Below are 22,581 nucleotides of genomic sequence, written 5' to 3' on the forward strand. Positions count from 1 at the left end.
AAAAGTTCTTAAAACCAAGAAATTTCTTTATATCTTCTACATTTTCACCTTTCCTCGAGCATTCAAAAAAATTCTACGCAATTATCCAATTTTCAGAACAATGTTAGCCACTCAATGCTCAACCGTAACGTGTTTTATGAGAAAAATAAAAAGAGAGAGGAAAAGTGAGACAACGTAAAACATCCATTTGGGTAGTGCATGAATTCTGAGTGTCGATATCGAAAATATACCAGAATATACTTTCGCAGGCAAATGCTGAAGCATTATCCCCACAGGCAAATAGCTAGCTGAAAACAGCAAGTTGCTTGCTCAGAAGAGTCTGACTCTTGGCCATTGATATTGGTAGCATTGTTTACCGTTATGCATTGTATTGTGAAACAAAAACGTCTCTAACTCGAATATCTCTGTGTTGAAAGATGCCTAAAATGTTTGGCTTACGTTTACACTGTGGGTGATTATCCAATTTGCGTTAATGAAGTAACGGTAACAGCAAGACCGAAAGGTCAGTTTTGCGTTGGTAAAAGGTTGGGCTTGTTTTAATCAAACAATAGTGGAATTGATTTAAGATGCGAGTAGTTTGTGTTACTGTATTCTGCTTTCCTTCACAGGAGATGTGGAGACTTAGGGGTATAAGATGCTCTTTGGTCCATTAGTGTGGCATTCTTTCTTACTATTGTATTATTCTTCACTGACGCTTGAATTGTTTGATTTGTTCAAATGGATATACTCTCTTGGAACGGTCATTAGAAAATTTTATTGTTTTGTTAAGAACTTCCAAAAAAGAGATTTAACTCTTTAACAGACAAAAAAAAGTTTTTTTTCTCTTTCTCTTATTCACCAAGCATGTTCGTTGCAATCTTCAACGAAATTTGTTAGAACTCCGCTCAATAGCGGTTTTATAATCTTATAAAATCTCAAGTTTCTTTTCCTCAACATTAAAAAAATTAAAATATTCAATTAAAGAAACCTTGTGACAAGTACTCGCTCTTTCAAACAGTATTTCTAATTATACTTCTATAAATACTCAAGCCATATAACATCTCAGTATTGAAGGCTTTTTATTGCCAATATACGTATGTATGTATACCATATACATCTGCACTCTTCATCTAAGGCTTCCACATATTGCTTACATTTTTTTACAACCCTCACACATACGTAAACACATATTGTCATTTACACACATTCCTACATCGCAATGACATTCTTTCCATTATTATTTCTGCACTTCCTGTTGCCTTATTGGCAACCACTCGTGTACCTCAAATCAAAAGGAATTGTGTAAAAATCTCAACAAATTAGAAAATTCCTCAGAAGCTTCAATAAGCCAAATAGAAATCGGCAGCTCCATTTTCACTCAACATTTCTGCACGTTTTTATGCAACGCCTACAAGTATGCTACGACAAATTCATGCCATTGTTGGCGCCATTTAACTTTGCTTGTCTTACTACATTGCGCAGCCTTCGAGTTGGCTTTGTGTCGACTCGCATGTCCTTTGTCGCTGTTTCTTGAAGTCTCGATGGACACCTTTGTAATGAGTATCTTACACTTGTATGCGCCTAAAATGTCTACACACATTGACACTGGCGTGTCACAAAGGTTAGCTTGTAAGTATGTGACGTTGAAGTACCTATGTGTACATAGCTGTGGACTTTGTTTGTAATCCTAACCATGGTCAGCCGTAACGAAGTATCAAAGGACACGCCGCTAACAGCAATACGTCCCAAACGATTGTGCTGACAAGCAAACCAGAGAGGTATACCTTACCATTCACACAAGAGCATGTTGAATTGCTGGTGTGCAGCGAGTTTTTAGGGCGTAAAATGCAGAAATGCATTCTCAGACAATGACTTAAATGCCCTCGTACAATCACCATCGTTAGTTGCTTGCAGGTTAAAGCACTGAGTTACAGTAAGCAATTTTCGCCTGTATGTGGGCAAAAATAAACCTTTAAAGAAACATTTATAGTTTACATTATCTATGTGTAGATTAGAAAAATTTCAATAAATAGCAAATTACAGATGGCTAAAAAAAAATTGATCCCCTACCAAAGTTGATTGAAAAGTAAGGCGTTAACTTCCACTACCGGTGTGTAGTTTATTATGTACTTTGTAGTGTCTCAGTTCCTAAAACGAGAGACTTGTTTATCGAGACGTTAAGGCGGCTCATACTAATACCTGATAATTCCGCTAGATGGCGCTATCCCCAGGTGATATAACGCTTAGTCTTGTACAAACGTGTAGTCACTTTGTATAAATAAGTAGTCCTCGTAACCAATCGGGGGTGCGACTGATTAGAATACCTATTGTTATCACATCTTACTAAGCATAAGAAGCTCTCATAGAAAATGTATCCAGGGCTAGAAATACTAAAGAAACTTTATTTGTTATTTTCGGTAAAAAAAAATAATTAGTAGTAATCTCTGAGTGCTGTGATGCGCCACAATTGGCATCAGACCTTTTTCTCTTTTAGAAACTCAAACATTTTATTTCTGATCTTGACACATACCTTTAATCTCTCAAATTGAAACTCCATCTAACGCTCTTTTTAAAGCAAAAGAAAATAACTAGTAAAAAACAGTTGATTTTTAAACATTTTATGATTATAACGAGTATTACGACCTTATTAGACAAAGCTGAAATAAGTGTAAGTTCTTACAAGGATGAAATTTATAATTAAAACAATGCGTAAACAAGCATAATGAATTTAACTTTCCTCTCATTTAGAATTCGAGAACTATGAGATCTAATTTAAAAAAATTAGACTCGTCTGGGCGTAATCAATTCTTTTTTATGCCGTGCAAAGTTCATCGCGTCAGCTAGTTCAGAATAGAATTCAGCCTGACTAAAATTATTTACTCACTTTTTATATATTACCTAGCTCTTGGTCATTCCGTCTTTAATTTCTCAGTTTTTTCTGCAATAAAAGTTTTATTTTTAACTCGCAACAAAAATCACTACAGTGCGATGCTAAGAATTTTACGCCTAACTGTAAACGGCTAAGTGCAATAATAGTGGATACTCGTATATGCACCAGATCCCTGACACTTTCAGCAACACATCAGTGTATCTAACGAACTAACGCTGCAGTTCAAGTGTGTATATGTGTGCGGTGATGTGGCACCTTTAAGTAATGTCGCTGTCGCTTTTCAACACAAATTGCATGTGAAAAGTGCGCGTCCAACACAGAGCTTTCCAACCCACACAGACACACATACACATTTATGCATTCTCGTAGATAGTGAAAGCTTAACAAATGCTGCGCTATCAAGATACCACAAAAGTCTCAGCACAATTGTCGCCCATTTAGTGGACATGGAGCACAATCAGGTACGCACATTGATGCGGCAGGCAGGCAGGAGACCGACACCGCAGCAGGGACCACATACTGTTGCAAGCGGACATGTGAGTGGTGCCTCATTCATATGTGCATGACCGAAAATGTTAAATGTCGCCGAGACTCAAGGTTATGTATGAACATAGTCGGAAATCGTTGACTTCATGGCCAGCACGGCTTCCGTTTTGTCGACAAGGATATGTGGTGTAAAGAGATTACAACATTTTTCATATCTGCCAAAAATTTTTCTTTATTCCAGAGATATAGGTACTTGTATATGTTTTCATTTTTATTACTTGCGGTTTGTTATGTTAACGTACAGTGTCATGCGTTTACTGCCATACACATATATCACTGTTGCCAGTGTCTACGTGTATGTGTATGTGTGGCAGTGACAGAAAAGGACACAACACCATTCGTGCAAACTTTACTGCATCCGTTTTGAGCTGTGACTGAAGTAGAGCACAATATGTTTGTACGAGGTTTGTTCAAAAAGCATGGAAAATTTTGTATTTCTTAAGAAATTGTTTATTTATCAATGAATATCTATTTTGTTCACTTCAAAGTAATCACTTCTAGTTATAATGCCATTATGCCAGCGTTTTTTCCTATTCTCAAAGCACTTAAAAAAGTATTTTTTTGTTTATCTACTTCTTCGATGCAGTATTTATTAACTCAATAATAGCGCAGCGACGTCCTTTCATGGGCAGCTTCAATTTTGGGAACAAATAATAAGAGGGTTTCAGATCTGGAGAATTTAGTGGCTGCGGCACTATTAATGTGTTGTTCTTGACCAAATACGTGGTTTGTTCAAAAAGTATTCGCGGGCCACCTATATCTACTTATCTAATAGCGTAAGTGCATTATATCTAGTGCTGATTACTTTGAAGGTTACAAAATAAATATTCATTAATAACTAAAAAACACTTTCTTAAGTAATTCCAATTCGCGATACTTTTTAAACAAACCTCGTATGTAGCAGAAATCAGACCCTGAGCAACACACACACGCAACAACAACCGTATTGTAGTTGCTACCGAAGGGTATCCACTTTTCTCAATTAAAAAGAAAGAAATATAAACCAAAATATACTGAGGAAAGTGCTGAGCACCAATATGCGTATGAATTTTAATATTTTGTGCTCCACTATACTCACGAAAATGCAAATATACATACGTTTGCGACACTTTCTTCGCCCATTGTATTTGTTCGGTTGGGACGTACAGCGCGTATGAGTGCTTCACTTTTACAATCAACTAAGGCTGAAAAAGGGTTTATGTGGCTCTCACAAGGATTTTCGTTTGCAGGTGCAAGCAGGTGTGTATATGTGTATGTGTGCCGTTGCACTAGTTCATGTGTATGGCTGCCTGGTCAAGTTTCATATTGTTATGACAAGCACCTGCGGGCAGCTGTGCTGAACAGTAAAAGGATATTTAAAGTGAAACATAATATTTTTTACCAAGCTAACGACAAACCTTGAAGGAAGTTTCGTATGACGAAATTGGTATAAAAATATGTAACTGCTTGACGGAGAGAGAAATAATAAGTGAATACTGGAGAAAATAAATTTTATGATAGAGAGAGAGAGAGACACGAAAGCGAGGACTTAAACATTTTTGTAATAATTTAAAAGCGAAAACGCATAATAATTTTATTTTAGGGGCGAAATTCTGTATGTGTTTATTAAAGTTTTAAAGTAATTCAATTAAAATAAAAGTAATTTAAATAAAAATTTAATACGCAATTTATTTCTAATAAAATATCAGAAATGCTAAATTTATTTTGAACAATATATATTTTTCTGAACTTGGTAAATCATTCTCTATTATTTAAGTTTTTTATCATTGCGCAAACTATCTTACTACAACACTCTCGTGATAAATTCAGACATAAAAAATAATTTTGAAAGAGGTTCGCAAAATTATTCAGTGAAAGATTTGAAAAATTGAAGATGCTTAAGATCAAAATTTTTTATAACAAATAAATAATTTTTTTCAATTGCTTTCTTACTTTTTTCCCGCAGGACGTCTTGTAACCATATTTTATGCCTTTATCAATACAGATGTCAGAGCTTTAGCTTAAAACAAATATTAATAATATTTACAAAACAAAGCTTAAAAATTTTAATGATTTTTTCATGCTATGTAGCTTACTGAAGGCTTATGGTGTTGCCTTTAATATTGATCCATATACATGTGTGTGCATTTATAAGTCATAGTTTGCACTTTTTCCATTCTTTATGCAGCCATTGTGCCACATTTTAAATATTCACAACAATACAACTTTATTTTGCTCTAGTGGTCTCTCTACGTAGTTTGAAGTTTCTAATCTGGTCGGAGCGCCGACGGTGAAGCTCTGGTTTGCTAGACAATTTCATAGTTTAATTTGTTATTGTTTTGCTTTTAGTCTTTTTTTCTTCCTTTTGCTGGTAACTGTAGTTTATATCTGTAAATACTTGTACCCAGTGGTGTAAGCAAGTGGTTTAGAAGTGTTGAAGAACAACTTTCTTCAGGCCATTAGATTGTAGAAAATACCACTGGCCCTACTACTTTAATAAGTAGTAGTCCTATTTTGCCTCTCGACTTTACGACACTTTTTCTGTTGATTTTGAGAGGTTAGGTTTCTTAGCAACTCAAATCACTCAAAAACACATCGGGGTACCTTTTGTAATCTCTTTATCTATTTTTTAGGTTATGTAACGTAAAAGCACTATATTTACAGAGATCAAATGCTAATGTCTTCAACGCTCATATATGCAGAACTTTGAAGTGTTTTCTTGAACAGGTTAGATCATATGTACTTCATCTACGTCTCTTTTCAAATTTATGTAAATTGAATTAAATTTATTGTCTAATTGCATAAAGTTCTTAGGGTAGTTTTCTATTTGATGAGAAAAATATATAAATGACTTCGGAATTGCGTATTTCAAGACATTGCATTAAATCTTAAATTTCATTATAAACGCGTTGCTGTGACTATTCTATACATTCATACTATTATATTGAACTATTTAAATATTCTGTACGAATAAAGGAGAAAACGTTATGGCCGGTCCAAGTATCCATGGGATTGTGCTTGAGTTTTAAGAGGAGTTTACCCGGGACACAGCAAAACACGTAACTTTATACTTTTGCAACATGTTGGTATAGAGATAACAGTTTTGTTCACCTGAAGCGTCAAAACTATCTCTATCTCCCATATACCTAATATTAGATTTCCGGTTGGCTTTATGCCGCATATGTAAGTTTTTTTAGCATACTATTTTTTATTTGATTTTTTTATATTTTATTCTAACAAACTTTATGCCAAATAAGTCAGTGAGTGAGTTAGTATATATTTATAAAATTGCTTGAAAATATGTTCTCAAGTATACCTGAGCAATGTTAAAGGTTAACGTAATCAGCGCATCCTTTGTCTGCCTCCAACATACCCTATATAATGATTTCCGAGTTTCTATCTGAATTTGAACCGTTTAGGCTGGTCAAAATGAATATTGAATTCTTTCGCAAAATGTTTCAATATAAAGTTTTGCCAACATCTGATGGTATTTCCTCAGCTTTGATCTGGTTACATACAAACTTGGCTCTTCCTTACTTGTGTAATTTATAAATAAAATAAAATTGGTAATTTTAGTTACTTTTTTTTTAACATTTAACAAAAATACTTTCATAAACTAAATACAATTCACTCTTACCTAACAAGAAAATATGCTGCATTACATTTTTTACTACAGCACGAGCCTCCAAACTTCCAAATTTATAAGCACATACATATATACCAATGTTCGTATGTAAACTTCTCTCTTTTTCTGTACTGTGCGCTTCCAGCCGGCGGCAAATAACATCAAAGTTAGTGCCTCAAAAACCAACTCGCAACACAACCAAGTGCTAGTGAGAAAAACGCCAACCAAACACTGCCGAGTCTGCAGCGAAAATCTATGTCAAAAAACGAAGAAAAAAGTTCTGATAAAGCACAGCACTAAAAATTACAGCAGAGTAACCAAATAAACAAACAAACACAAGAGATTAAAGTAATGAAAACTAAAACACTCTCGGCGAGAAAAAAAAAAGAAATAGAAAAAACAAAACGAGCAAACTAAAAATAGCTCAAAAATATGTAATAGCTTAGCACAAATGAACTTAAAGCTTAAACTTTTAACCGTTATCAGCAACGGTATTCCGCCTTTTAGCTCAACAGGGTTTATACAGTAGGACATACAAGTTCATGACAATGATGTTTTGCATGAAATTTTAAATTTTAAAGTTCTTAAAAATTTCAAAACTCTACATTTTTAATAAAATATCAAAAGATATAAAAAAAAAATAATTTTCAGAAAAAAATATTTTAAGAGTTAAAAAAAGCAATTTTAGAATTATAAAAAAATTAATTAAAAATAAAAAAGATAGTGCAAGCAATTAATTAATTAATTTTTAGTTATTTTAATATAATTTTTATAGGAATTTAACATAATTAAAAATTATATCGGCTGCAATTTATAAACTTGCAAACATTTTTCAGCGCAATTATTAGTTATCAGACCCACTATGCGCCTCGTATTAGATGCGTGTTTTTATTCCAACTATTTCTACCGTTATTTCAGGTTTGGCCATATGCACATGTTACAGTTTTAGTTTTAGTTTGAGTTGTTTAATCTTTTCGGTTTTTTTCTTGTTTTCATTGTGACATTTCGTGTTTGTTTCTTTGTTGCTGTTGCTTCTGCTCCTGCTGTTTACAAGTTTACAATGCTTTGTTGTTACTGTTGTTATTTAAGTTAAATTCTCAGCTGTGATGCTTTTTGCCCGCAAGCGCGGTGCTGATTTCCAGTTTGTTTTGTGGGTTTATTTTCGGCGCGATTTTGTGTCGCCACTTGCAAAGCGAAGCGCTGCTTGAACGCCCTTTCTAATGCCGGCAGCGCGTCATGTGGCCCATCCAACTGTTTGTTTTGCGTATCAACTCATTTTGTGTGCTCATATGTACACATATAAATATGTTTGCAAATGTGTTAGTAAATATGTTTAAGTATTTGTGTGTTGTGCTGTTTGCATGCAACAGTTTTGTGGACTTAGCCATTTTTGTGGCACTGAAGTTTTTGCGCTGAACCGTTATCGCTTGAGGCAATTAAAAAAAGCATACTGCTTACTAACTTTTATATATTTTTTGTTTATTTTAAATATAAGGAGGTTATCATTTCAGATTGAGTCTACTCTACATAAAAATATAGCTAAAGATGGTCGCGTCTTCGTTCTCCAAATGTTTGTGAGAAAAGGAAAGTTTTATGTTCGTCATTTTATTCTATAAAAAAAATAAAAGAAACCTTCGTTATAATTTAATTTCGTAAGGAGGAGAACTAAAAGGTTCATCGAACGTACTTCTATTTATATTAAAGTAAAGAGAGAATAGTATACACCTGCATATAAGATTCGTGAATTTGGTAATAACCAAATATGGTAAACACACGTTGCAGAGAAAACATACCTTGTAGTATAAGTTCTTGAAACCAACAGCCTCAGCGCTGTTCTAAAGAAATTTATTATTAATTTTTAGACTGATATATAAGCCATTTTGCAGAACGCATAATTAGAGCTTTCTACAGATATAAGCAGATTTTTTTCCCTTTCCAAGTAGGAAGTTTGGAGCAAATATGCGGCACGACGGTCCTTGGCGCTGTTGATAAGATGATTCCTCAGCGATAGATCAAAATGTGAAGCTGGGGCAGATACGTAGTACAAAGTTCAAATGCGTTCTAAGTATCTGATCGGTCAGTTTGCATGTCAGCTATATGTTATAGTTGGTCGATATAACCAATTTTTTAGGAGATTGTACCATTTTCTAGTGCAGTAATCCATGATAAATTTCTTGATGATATCTCGTTAAACAAAACACTTTTCCATACAAGGACTGGATTTTGATCGATCAGTTTGTAGGGCAGCTTTATGCTGTAGTAGTCCAATACCGGCAGTTCCGACAAATGAGCAGAATATTGAGGCAAAAAATACGTTTTAAAATTTCAGATCGAAAGCTTTCATGCATATTTTTGACCTTCTTCTACCTCTTTTCGAACTAATTGAATGTCATCTATGCTATTCTGACGGTCCGATATCCAATTTTAAACAGCTTTGCTGAATTATTTATTTATTTATACCCAGAACTATGATCTAATTAAAATTGTATATGTAGAACTACTATCGAGGCAGCCACTAATACAAATTCAGATTTAAACTAAATTGATCATAATACTTGTTGCGGGTATATATACGTAAAGTTAACAGTATTCTGTGAAAAGGGTTCTCGCAATCTCAGTTTGTGGGTGCATTTGCAAATTTACTGAAAATCCAAGCGTGTCCTTTAAATGCGATTGCAGCGGTTAAAAGGTGTTGCCATAAAGCACAGATTAAAGAATTGAAGAGAAAAGGCATACCGAAAAGTTTATTTAGACCGCATTGTTATATTTTTTGTGTAATGAACAAAGATATAGAGCAGGAGTAAAAGCTTAGAATGATAATGTGTGTTGGGTTCATTTAGTCTTTAAAAGAAAATGTTGTGTAATGACTTGGATTTGAGAGCGAAAAAAAATTAAAAACATATGTAACGAGAGTTTTCTTCTAGACAAGAATTGTTTGGCGAACAAATATAGAAATTTGAAAACACACACAACATTTTATTGCATAATAAAAAGAAATTCAGTAAAAACTTAAGAACAGTAGGGAATAGAAACCTTGTACTAACAGCGATGACGGCACAAAATGATATATATTCGCTCAAAAATCGCCAAAGATAAATGCTCTTTATCATCAACTTAACCAAAAAAGAATTGCCAAAACAGTATACGAGTGCGCTGCAGCTTAACAGCTTAAGAGCATTTCAGATTGAAAACACGCACACACTCATAGTTATATATAAGCATGTATAAACACTTAACAACGTACGCTTGCCTCTATTTGCTGGTATTGGAAAGCTTTTTTCAATTTTCCACTAAATTTGGCAGGCAAAAAACTCCAACTATTTATCTTCGTTAGACACTTGCGCACACACACACACACTGGTATATCGAAATTCATGCATACTTATGTGCGAGCGCTAAGGCTAAGTTGTGTTGCCACAAAACGCAAAATGCTAAACCGCTGCCACATTCGAGCAAATAGCATCTGCAGCCATTACAACAACAGCAGTCAATACAAATGATAAGCGTCGCAGCAACAAAGCGCTGAAAATTCTCTTAATTTATTAGTCATCTTCAAGCGGTATCGAGGGAGGGCTGAAAACGTTTGCAAAATTCCACAACAGCTGCCGTTGACTCATATGAGTGTGGAAGTGAAATAGGATCGCACCGGGTAGTGAATATACAGAGGAGCAAAAAAAAAAATTTCTTCATAGTTAAATATAGATCTTATTCCTGTCATATATCTAATACTGTGAAAGTGTTGTAAGTGATAATCTTCTTTATGATCTCGTATGAAAATCAAATCAATAAGCAGGATAGGATTTTAAAGATTTGGATCAGTGCTACATGACATTCATAGTGTCAATAGTCAACATGTGCCTTTTCAGCTATATTTAATTACAACAAAATGTTTTTAAAACATTTGTAAGCTACGGTGAGTGTTCTTGAATACACATACTGAACGCATATTAGCAAAACCTTTTATCCCTTACAAAATTGCTAGAGGCTAGCCTTACAATATTAGTTTCCACTGTGAATAACTCTGCTTATATTGTACTTGCACGCCACTATTAAAAACCCATTGAACTATTTTGATAGTTTATTTTTGATTGGAAGTCACCCCGTTTGCGGCTTTTGCGGCTTTTAGTTGAAAAAATTGTTTTCCAACTTTTCGCACCACAAAATGGCGAAATGTTTTGCCAAAAAAAGTGTAATGGAACGACTAAGTGAAATCAACACCAGGAAATTTACGAAATTTTGCCTTTGGCTCTCAACACGGTTTGGCTTTGAATACGCTGAGTCAGTTGGCGTTACTAATTGCTAATTTATATTGGCAGATGATTAATGTCTGTCACCAGTCGCGACAAGTTGCCCCCAGGGCAAAAATATTTTGACAGCTCATAAAGAAAGCAAAAATTCCTTCTTAAGGTTTGTAATTTGTTTAGATATGTATATGGGTAAAAATCGTTGGGCTCGATAGGTTCGAAAAAAAAAATCAAAATTTTGTGGCTTAAAATAAGGCATGGTGACTATAAAATAAGAGTATGACCGCAACAAAAAAATGAGAACATATGATTATAGAAAACTTTTATCAGCAACAATAACAACAAAGTTAAAGGTATGTTGTATCGAATCACGCACGCCCACATGCAGCTAAGCAGCCATTCTTCAAAAAACGATCCAGCTCGGCTGTGAATGACAGCTGTTGGCGCCCAGACTACCAAAATTACTCATATGTTATGGTATGGAAATTTTTCTCTTAGTATGCACATATGTGTAAGCACGCTTCCAACAGACTTTAGGTTTGAGTACCTTCTAGTCGAAGCTATCCACATTGCTGTCAAGTGCGGTTAGATCCCAGAGGCAAGCGTTTACACACCTTTTGGTTATTTTCTTTTCTCTTTTTTTTGAACTCACATCACTACCGATTTGCTTCACGATCTTTGCTCTTTGGCAGCCTATACTAAATAAATATATACATATGTATGTGTGAATAGATTTGCATGTGGATTTAGGTATACCTATAAGATGGTTTTGTCGTTTCTGTTTGCAAACATTAAAATAAAAACACTTTCAGATTTTCCCATTTACGTCCTGCTGCTTGCCACAAAACTCTGCGGGATATGAACAGTACATATATGTGGCATAAATACGCATATGTATGGGTGTAAAAGCTTTGCATATGAGGGTTCGTATGTAAGCTACATAATTTTGAATTGCGGCTTCTGTTTGATTTAGGATCATTTATCAAAGCCAAGGGCACCTACACACCTTTGCTTGTGCATATTAGGGTTGTAAATACTGATCCATTTAAGTAACGGGATTAAATGGTATATATAATGTGACTTACTTTGTAATGTCGAGATTTCACGCTTAGAATATTACTGTGTTGGAAAATCAATCGTTAACTCTTGATACAAAATAAGCTTTATCTATAATTAGTTCAGGCCGTTATAAAGATTAAACCGTGTACCGTTTTTTAAACAAACCAACTATTTTTTGCGACTTTACAAATTTCTGTGTTGTAGTCAATAGTCTATTTTCTCAGACTTGTACGACAAACTGTAGTCCAATAGTTTCAAATCTGAACTTTCAGATTGCCAATCAAATTTAGCTAAGCCATGAATGTTGTTTTTAGTGCTAAGCGGTTTTTGCCTTGAGTGCTGGAGCAGAATCTTGCTGAAAGATCCAAAGTATTGCTTAACTGCTTTACCACGTCTGCTAAAACATCGACCTGGTACACTCTTGTTCCAGTTTTAACCACTTTTTCAGAGAAGTCAAGAGGTGTAACGTCTCTACAGAAGACATCCCATTAAATCAATACAGTAGCTGTGGTCACCATTGAATCATTGGAATAACATTTTTTTGCGTCTTTGGAAGATTTTGTGTAGAATTTGTGGGTTCGATTTTAAAAACTTCTTCAGCAGTGAACATTTTTTCATGAGTAAAAAGGATACTCATTCGAGTCACAGAAGAAGCCGCTTGCATTTGCTGAGCCGAATTCGTTTCAAAGCGCGTTGTGCAAAGTTGACCACTTGACCGCCGGTAAGCTATCATGTAGAGATCATCTCGAATAAGTCTTGATATTCATCTGTCCAATATATTTATTTCTCTTGGCACAATTTTCAAGGAGATTTCTGCGAATGCGTTTTGGCAATACTAATTATATATTTAGTAGGGTGCTGGAGCTTGATTATCACATGAGAGTGTTCTCATCTCATTAGTTTCTGGTGAGTTTTCAATAGATAAATCACTCAATTATTTTATAAACCTTTTTATAAACCAATTTTAGTTACCATAACTCCGTGGTTCACCCTATTTGTATTTTGAACATGGCAGAAATCGTTACCATGCTCTTTTTTTTACTTTTCATACCGTTTTAAATATTTCTCCATATGAACCTGACTCATATTTGAACCCTTTAACTTTTTGTATAGTTTGTTACTACTTTGTTCTTCAAGGAACTCAATTCTGATTTTTATTTTTATTGATACTTTTTGATAGGTGGTGCACATATTGTGTCTTTTTTATAGGTTTTCAATCAAAAAAATTATTTGATGCTGATTTTTCTTGTAAAGCAATTAATTTTTGTTGGCGGTTCCATTAAATATTTATATTATATTATGTATTAATTTAAAATAATTATATTAGACGAAGTAAGAAATATGCTTCCATTGCTCTATACATATAATTTAACATTATTGTGTTTATGGGTAATATTTTACGAAAAAATACACCTCTTTTGAAGTGTAAGAACTTTCTTAATTAGTGGCTGAGTAGCACCCTCCATGACGAAGGCACTGATTGGTGTTGGGCATTTGACCACAATATTTTTATAATATGTATATATATGTATTTTCACCATAAATAATTATACAAGAAATGGTTTTTTGCAACAAATTACTTGAAAGTCCGAACAAATTGTTAGTGAAAATAATTAGTCGATAATTCTTTTCTGAAAATACTACAAACAATCTTGAATTATTTGTGCGTTAAAGGTATGGCAGAAATCCTTATTAACAATTATAAACAGTTTTTAGTATTTTGCAATTCATTTTTAAAATTTTAAGATAGCTATAAAAAGTTTTATCCACACAACTTTTGTATTAAACATGAATTTATAAGTGTGCAAATTGCATAATCCATACCTCATCTGTCTTAGCAAGCTGAGAGTAATCCATAATCAACAGGATATAAGTTTGCCAACTTTAAAAGCAAAAAAAAAAAAAACAAAAAAACAAGGAATTCAAGAATAATAATTTATCAAAAACACACGCACCCTTTCATGCAATAATAACTCTTCAATATGAAGGTGTAAAGGCAGATGTGTGAAGAATGTGCGCCTGCAACTCTTCCAAGGTGTGATAATCACTCACCTTCACAACACAAGAGAGTGTTAAGTCTCACTGATTGTTCCTTAAACGAACTTGGAAAGTTTGGCCTTCGCTGTCTTGTGCGTATTCGCCTTAAGCGATTTTTGCTTCGAATTATGCTGAGAAATTCATCGCACGTGAGCCTGCACACATACAAACATGTATAACAGTATATGTGTGACTTACCACACACCCACACACATACACCAGCTGTCAGAAGTTTATTTGACATTTTATGCTCACAACAGAAATATTCAGCGACCGAATGTGTTTGTGTTTGTGTGTGTGCGGCCATTAGTGTTGCGGTATGCACATTATGTAGAGCATCGCACCACGGCACCGCTCGAGCGCTTGTTTTAATGTGTGTGTGTGTGTATGTGTGCTCGCATGTACTTACACTTTCTCCGCAGCAGCATTTTCGCACTTTTATTGCAACCAGTTAGCTGGTGTAATCGTCGTTTTGTGCGTCGCATTGAGTGGCGAGCGGCGAAAGTTTGCACCCGAACTTTATCGGAAACTTTTAAGTTTTTGTGTCCAATTTGCGTTTTTGCCCCTCGCCCAGCCCATAATGAGATTTGCATGCTGGTGCGAAGATGCTGTTTGCCAAGTTTCGTAGTTAAATTGAATATTTTCTTCAAACTTGGAAAAACTGCACCTCGATTAAATTGTTTGTGTGTGTCAGGGGTGAGTAGCATATTGTAGTTTTTTTGCTTTTGTTTTCTAATAGTTAAAGGGTTTTCAATTCAATCGAAGGTATTGTTAAAAGTTCAATTCTATTATGTTTGTTTTTTTCTTCTTCAAATATCTGCTAACTAGAGAAAGAATTTAGAGGTCGTTTGAAGATTAAAGTTGTTCGAGTTCGCTGCACCTGGTCGCAGTTAAAAAAGTTTTGGCTGAATAAAATTTTTATAACAATGGAAATGTATGTCTATAAGTACAAGAACTTTGTATATATATATAAGTATAATACTTAGGTTGAGGTCAAACAGAACTGAAATTGAAACTGCTTATAAATAACACCACTCAACAAATCTGAAGGAAATATTCGCGACTGATGTGCTAAGAGGTCTGTGGGGGTATTTGAGGTGTGCTGATTACAAATTTGAGTTGAAAAATTTATCATCACGTACAGCTATTTTTGTCATTTTAGTAAATGGTCGTGATTTCACGCTACACTCCTTGACTAAAACACAAACAAACTTATGTGTTAGGAAATCTTTGCTATCAGTTTAGGTTTTAGCAACCAAAAATTAGCAAGAAACAGCCTTTAACATCACAGTCGCAAAACGACTGTAAACTAGTGTAATTTGAGCTGACGTCAAATTTTCTTGCATGAGAAATATCTAAAAACAATTAAGCTACCTGCTTTTTTACCTTGCTGCGTATGACTGGCCACTATTTAATATCAGATAAATATTACGATTATTTCCATATTGTCTCAATTGGGATTAGAACCTATGATTAGTCAAGTAGTAGAACCTTAGCATGGCATCAAGTATCAAGAGTATTCTAGTCGAGAGGCATGAATTTCAAATAATTTTTTAAATGGCTCTATTAGTTATTTATTACCGTTACAAGAGTACAGAAAGAAATTTAAAAAAAGTTAAATATTTCAAAAATTAGCAGCTGATAAAGTGGGGAGTCTTAATTAGGTGGCACGTGATCATATCAATTTTTTCAACTATCCTAGCAATCTGAAACCAAATAAAAAAATTATTAATCTAAAACAAAGTCTGGAACTACGGAAAAGTGTGATAATATTTTTTACATGAAATGGCGCCTGTTAAAAAAAAAGCAATTTTTGTACAACTTTTTTGACGGTTTCAGAAGTAAAATAGAATTTTTCGGATAAGGCTAGTAGATAAGTTTGAAAAGAGACCCTCTAAAGATTTCAGATAAATCGGTTTAGTAGAACCTGAGAAATCGTGAGATCATTTTGCAAAAGACTGTTTGGATAAAAACGCTTTTAAAGTTTAATTTCTGGCCGAAGCAGTTTGGGTACCGGGTGAGCAAAATACCTATTTCTACGAAAATAATTTCAGTTTTGAAAAATCCTCTTGTAGGCATATTCTTGAATAGTTAAACTTTGAAAAAACAAAAAACAAAAAATCGTTTTTTTATTTTTTTTTATTTCTAGACTAGAATACCTCTTTAAGCATAAGTATTTGTCAAAAGCTTAAATCAGAATATTTATAACCTCACCGAACTTAAATATTATTATTATAATTTCACTCTACAGTTAGAATAAAAGTTTCGAAGCGTTCTTCTCTGTGAATGCTTAAATTAGATTAAATTAAATTTTGAAGCAGTTGTCCAGAACAAAGACACAATTCAAAAAAGTAACACCTCATTTCTTGTAAACTTAATATATATTGCAGCTTAATATATAAAATAAACAATTTTCATTGAAAAATTCAATTTAGAATTACTTACACTAGAAAATGAAAGAATATCATTCTAAAAGTCTGGAAACATATTCCACAAGGACTGGAGTAAAATAAGATCTCAGTTTTTTCGATTTGAAGTATCTATTCCACATTAATTCGTTTAGAAAAGTGAAAATGATATTAAGTAAAATCATTTTTAAGAATTATTATTTTGTACGATGATTTTTAGAAAATAAGGCCTGATCACAATCTTCAATCTAGTAAGCCTAATCAAAAAAAAAATTTGTTAAATTTTTGTAAATTTATTTTAAATTCGTCTCGAATATTGAACAGATCTTACGGTGCTCTCTATTGAATTGAGTTACAAATGCTTAAATTTCCTATAAAGCTCTCTTTCTTTCTTTCTCTTTGGAACAATAACATATACCATATACATACATGCATTTCAAATATTTCTGCTTCCATTTAAGCCTCCAAAAAAGCTGAACTAGTAGCTAATTTATTTCAATTTAGTAATTAATTGGCTTTGTATTTATTTTATTTCATTCGTTTGTGCCACATTCCAATACAATAGACGATTGTTGATGACTTTGCATTGTTTTAACAAAACAGAAATAAATTCTCTGCAAATTGAAATTGAAAATAAACTCCAACAACTTTCGTGAAAGCAAACCGAAAAGCCTTTGATTGCTTGCACTCACGCAGTCGATGAGCAATTAAAGCACAATGGGGACATTGGGCGTAATGAATTCACGCTTGAGAAATGCTGGAATAAGTAAAAAGCAAAGCGAATGGCAAAATAAATGTCATGCTTAATTTCGCACAATTATAGGGAATGTGATGTGATGCGAGTCACGAATTTGATAATTTTTGGAAATTATGTAAACGTTCGCCAATTACAAGGCCAAAAGCGTGGCAAAAAAGCAACGCCACACACACACATGCATACAGACAGACTATGGCACATTTTTGTAGTTGAAAATAAATCGAGTGGCAAAGAGTTGCTGCTTTGGAAAGTTGAATATTTCAATTACAATTTAATAACCTTCATCAAGGCTTCCTTCTGGTGCGTTGTGGGTGGCAAGGCGTGTGTTGGACGGCTGGTAGCTGCCTGTCTGCGGTAATCTGGCAGCTGGACGCTGTAAGAAAATTGCGCTACTTTGAAATTCGCCGTTTTGCTTGCATCAGCAGCCAAAACTTTCATTAAGTTGTAATTAACAATCAACGTCATCAGCAGCAAACACGAGAAACAGCAAGCGCTGAGCCAAAAAATGATATGGAAAAAGAAAATATGCAAGTTGAAAATCAAAAAGAAGAAAATAAAAAAAAATTACGCGCAGCACCAAAAACAAATAACGGGCTGGACTTGGTTTTTGCTTTTATCTAAAAAACTCATTTGAGACTCTCTCGTCTGCACTGTAAGCACTCGAGAGCGCTAGCATTAAATGTACCTAGTTGACGCCTATCTACTCCTTTCACAAATGAAGCAGAGAGACTGGCAGTTTGCTGCTGTAAGGCAATTGCTTTCAGATGCATGCAAATGTATATTGCGTTTGTTAATGTGACATTGACGGCGGCAACCCTCGTTGACTATGCCTGTTGGTCTTGCTGGCAGCACATTCAGCATTATTCCGTGTGACGTTTTTTTGGACAATTGTACTTCGGCCACCACCAACATAATTATGTGCAGCAGATAGATTTTTGGAAATTTATTTTCGAAGTCTACTATACCGTTTAATAAGTTCATTTAAGTTCTTCAAGGGCTACGGTGCTTGGAACTTATGTAATGCTGACATTTACTAAAAACTGTCGTGAAGTTTAAATGGAAATTTATAGCAATACGCTGCAGAGGCGTAAATATTAGGACCAGATATACAATCAAGTATGATCGATAGTCCAAGCTATTTAATTTTATTTAATCAATAAAAGATTGGTTTTAATAAACATCTATCAGACAACAATTGACTTCTGAGTGTCAATTCAAAAACTGACCCATGAACACAAAGGAAATCTCTCTCTATAAATGTATGTAACATATATACACACATCTAGTAGAGCCATAAGCCATTTAAGCTTAAGCTTTGGCATTTCTGCATTTAACCGCACAAATATTCCGCAAGCACGGCACTAGCACGAACATAGGAGTAGGTACATATGTATGTATATGGCATGCAACATGCCATGCCACATGCCGTTGTTAGCGTCACTGGCATGCCATTCATGTGACCATGCAATTACATTTGCCAACATACAGCAAACGGCAAGCCATTTGGCTTCTCGCATTCTTCGGTCGTTCGTTCACTTGGGCATTTCATTTCGTTTGCCGAGATTTTTACTGATTTCCCCCAAAGCCAGCTTGTCGAGTAGCCAAAACGTTGCAGCGTCGTTTGGCGTTGGTATTTCTACACACACACACACACACACACAATTATTTGCATAATTCATAAAATTTTCTCAACTTACTACAATTGCTGCAATATTCATATGAAACTGTTGAGCTTATTTGCTCTCTAAAAGCACATCTGTATGTCTGCGGCACATGAGTGTTTGTGCCTCTGCATCACGCATATGCAAGTTTGTAAGTCTGCGCTGAGATTTGTTACTGACTCAAGTGGAATATATTTGACTGCTATTTTACCAACATTTGCGGCAACTATCGTAGCTTGTGTCTCTTGTGTCATAATATCTGCAAGCATTCAAGCGTTTCTCTCAAACAGTGGATTTTTTGAAATTTAATGAAGAGAAAGTTTGAAGTTTTGTAAGGCTTTCGCCATTTTAATTAAGCTGCTGACAGGGAGTCGCCAATAAAGGTCAACTGAAAAGCCCTAACGAGGTCTATTGTGAAACAGTTAATAAAATTTTCTTTGAATTCGCACAAAACTTTTGAAAACAATAATAAAAATACTTAGTCTTAGCTCTTCTGTACATTGAAGCCACTCAGTTTTGATCTAGAGTTTCTAATAACATACTACCTATTATTAGTCGTAAGTAAGAAAGGTTTTAAGCATATCAGCTCCATCACAACATTGATACCAACCGATGCTCAAGTGATGTTTTTGTAATTACATATCGGAATATTTGAAAAATTGCCTAACTTGTACACGCTGAGAAATCTACACCATACACCCGATAAGCTTATCTTATGATAATTCCATTATTTTTTAACCTATCTTCTTTACTTCTCCACTAGTTGCAAACATTTTGGGACATCCATACTAAGAAAATATTGATTTCTGACAGTTGTTTATTACACCTAAGCTAAATTGCTAAAGTGACGTCTTAATGAATTTTCTCTGAGAGAAAACATAAAGATTCAAATGTCACAAATTGTCACAAAAGTTGTTTTTTTCCCGAAATATCAGAGTGCAGTTTTTCTAATTAAAGTGAAAATTTTACGATAAACAAAATTTGAACTCCCACAGACCCTTTACACTTTCGTTACTTAATTATGTTGCTTTAACTCAATTTACAAATTTTCTTTTAAATCTCCCCCATTACTGTGTCGTTCTACAATCGCACCATCCTAAAGTAATTAATGTCAGTATTTGCATTTCTTTAAGTGCGCACTTGCAGTCATTATCGCAGCCATTCATTCAGGGTCCGTGTGTTTTTTTCCCATCAACTCTTTAAGCAGTTTTTGATAATTGAAATTTCTACCACTTCGGCAGTGAGTATGGACTGACATCGACTGCTTTTTATCACTGATTGAATTTTTACCACTTTTCACTATTTTCTTTCTATATAGTAGTTGCTGTAGTAGCAATCGCACTTGGTCTTCGTGAATGATTTGTGTAAATGTGATTAAATCTGTGTACGTTGAGTGGAAGAGTCTGCTGCAATGCCAAGTTTGAGTTGTGTGTCTCTAGGAAATAGTTCTTATTTTTGATTTTTAAGTGCTCCAAGCTTAATAAACATTGGTAAATATTGGTAATATGTTTAAATTTTATAGTGAACATATGAAATTAAACATTAACCTTTTTATGTGTGTTTTAAATTTAAATAATTGACTTTAGTCTTTAAAAAATTATTAAATTAACCGATGTCACAACTAATGCTCTCTGAGAGATATATATGTATATTAATTTTGTCATAACCTAAGCGGCGTAACTTTGACGTTACCAGCAAAGCTCTCTGAGTTACTGTCATCAAATCTGTCCACTGTAAATTTACAACTTATGCCACAAGTTTGTTACTTTTATGATTTTTTCTTGTAAAAAATTTTTTTTTTTTAAATAAACACAGTTGAAGGTATTTTAATAGAAATAAAATACTGCTTAAGGCAACGCTACAATCTTCGAATAAATTATTTTGATCCGACAACTAGATCATATAGATGTCATACAAATAGAATGGAACGTTTTTATTTGTGCAGGGTATTCTAGCTTCAGTGCAATCGAAGATGACGTTTTTTCTTGTTTTTAAACTCTTTACACGCTAATCATTTTATAATTATTTATAATGTCTGTCAAATATTTATGAATGTTATTATGGAGATTTAGTGGTGCTTCAAAGTATGCTTACTTCCTTTTCACCCTTTTCCGTTTAAATGTCTTGACGACAAGAAAACAGCAGCGAAAATATAAGTAAATGTATCAGCGAGTCGAAAGAAATAAAAGAGAACCCACATAAAATGAGATCACAACAAAGCCAATGTAACGATGAAGGGAAATATTAGAGAAGCCTTTCTTAGGCAGGCGCGTTCTTAAGTTGTGGGTGAATATCAAGTGATATATACATTAAATAAAAGGAGAGCAGTTTACAATATTGTTTTGAAATCTGATCAAATTGTTGCACTTGTATCATTATAAGTTATTATTATTTTGCTATGTTGTTCAACAAACAACAATTTTTGCATCGAAGTTATACTTGAAGTGTTGTTGGACCAAAGTTTAAGATTTGCTTTTGTATTAACACGCTTGTTATAGTGGGAAGAAATGCTTAATGCTCTCGGTCAGTCAACATAGTGCGCAAGATCAAAATTTTATCTTTTTTTCGACACGAGTAGCAGAAGTTTATGCTCTAGAGTCTAATACTTTTTTATAAAAATGTATTACCTAATTTGCTTCATCCAGCTAATTTTATAAAACTTTTTAAATATAAGTTAGATTAGGGTTTTATTGAGACTTGTTTCTTATTTTTCTGTTAGTGACAGTAATTGTTATCCAATAGTTGGAAAATAATCACTAGATGCCGCTTTTTTCTGCTGATGCACTTTTTTTCTCGAACTACTTCTAAACTTTCAAAAGCAATTGGTCATTCATCGCCTTTTTATATGTGATATCGCTACACTTCGAGATCGAAAGATAAGCCTAAAGAGCACCTTATGTCAGTCTTAAAAGCTTTAAACCTGCTTTTGTCTCCAAGTCACATCTTTTTTACCTAATAGGTGCATAGTTGTTTCAGAAAGCTTCCGGTGGTTAAACCACTCGTCGCCATTTTAATGGAGACCTATACATTTTTATTGTTGTTTTGGGAACATACTTTCTTAGTCACATATAATGCATAAGGGGAAGAAGGCTACTCGAAACTCTATCGACTGTTTGTATTTGAAAACTATTTGGTTAGTATTTCTGACTAAAAATAATTCGTTCATTCGTTAGTCAGGAGTTTGAGCCGATTTGAAACTTACAAGATATCTATCTATAGTTTCTTACTCATTACGTAGTTAAAACCCGATTCATTTAAGCTTTAAGTTTGTTTTACCCGCATACCGGTGCACCTGCGCAATTTTTCCACATCTAAAACAGCCTGCACCGATAACTTAAAGTCAAAAGTCCTATCATAAAATCGCATTCAATTGTAAGTAAGTATGTTTTTATCTAA

General features: G+C 34.0%; 1 protein-coding gene across 4 annotated transcripts in view; it reads left to right on the top strand.

Moving 5' to 3' along the window:
* Nucleotides 1-22,581, top strand: part of LOC106622512 (beaten path IIa) — a 173,316-nt gene that overhangs the window by 137,082 nt on the left and 13,653 nt on the right. The window lies entirely within an intron of this gene.

This window comes from Bactrocera oleae, chromosome 2 (assembly GCF_042242935.1).
Source record: "Bactrocera oleae isolate idBacOlea1 chromosome 2, idBacOlea1, whole genome shotgun sequence".
Classification (NCBI taxonomy): Eukaryota; Metazoa; Arthropoda; class Insecta; order Diptera; family Tephritidae; genus Bactrocera; species Bactrocera oleae.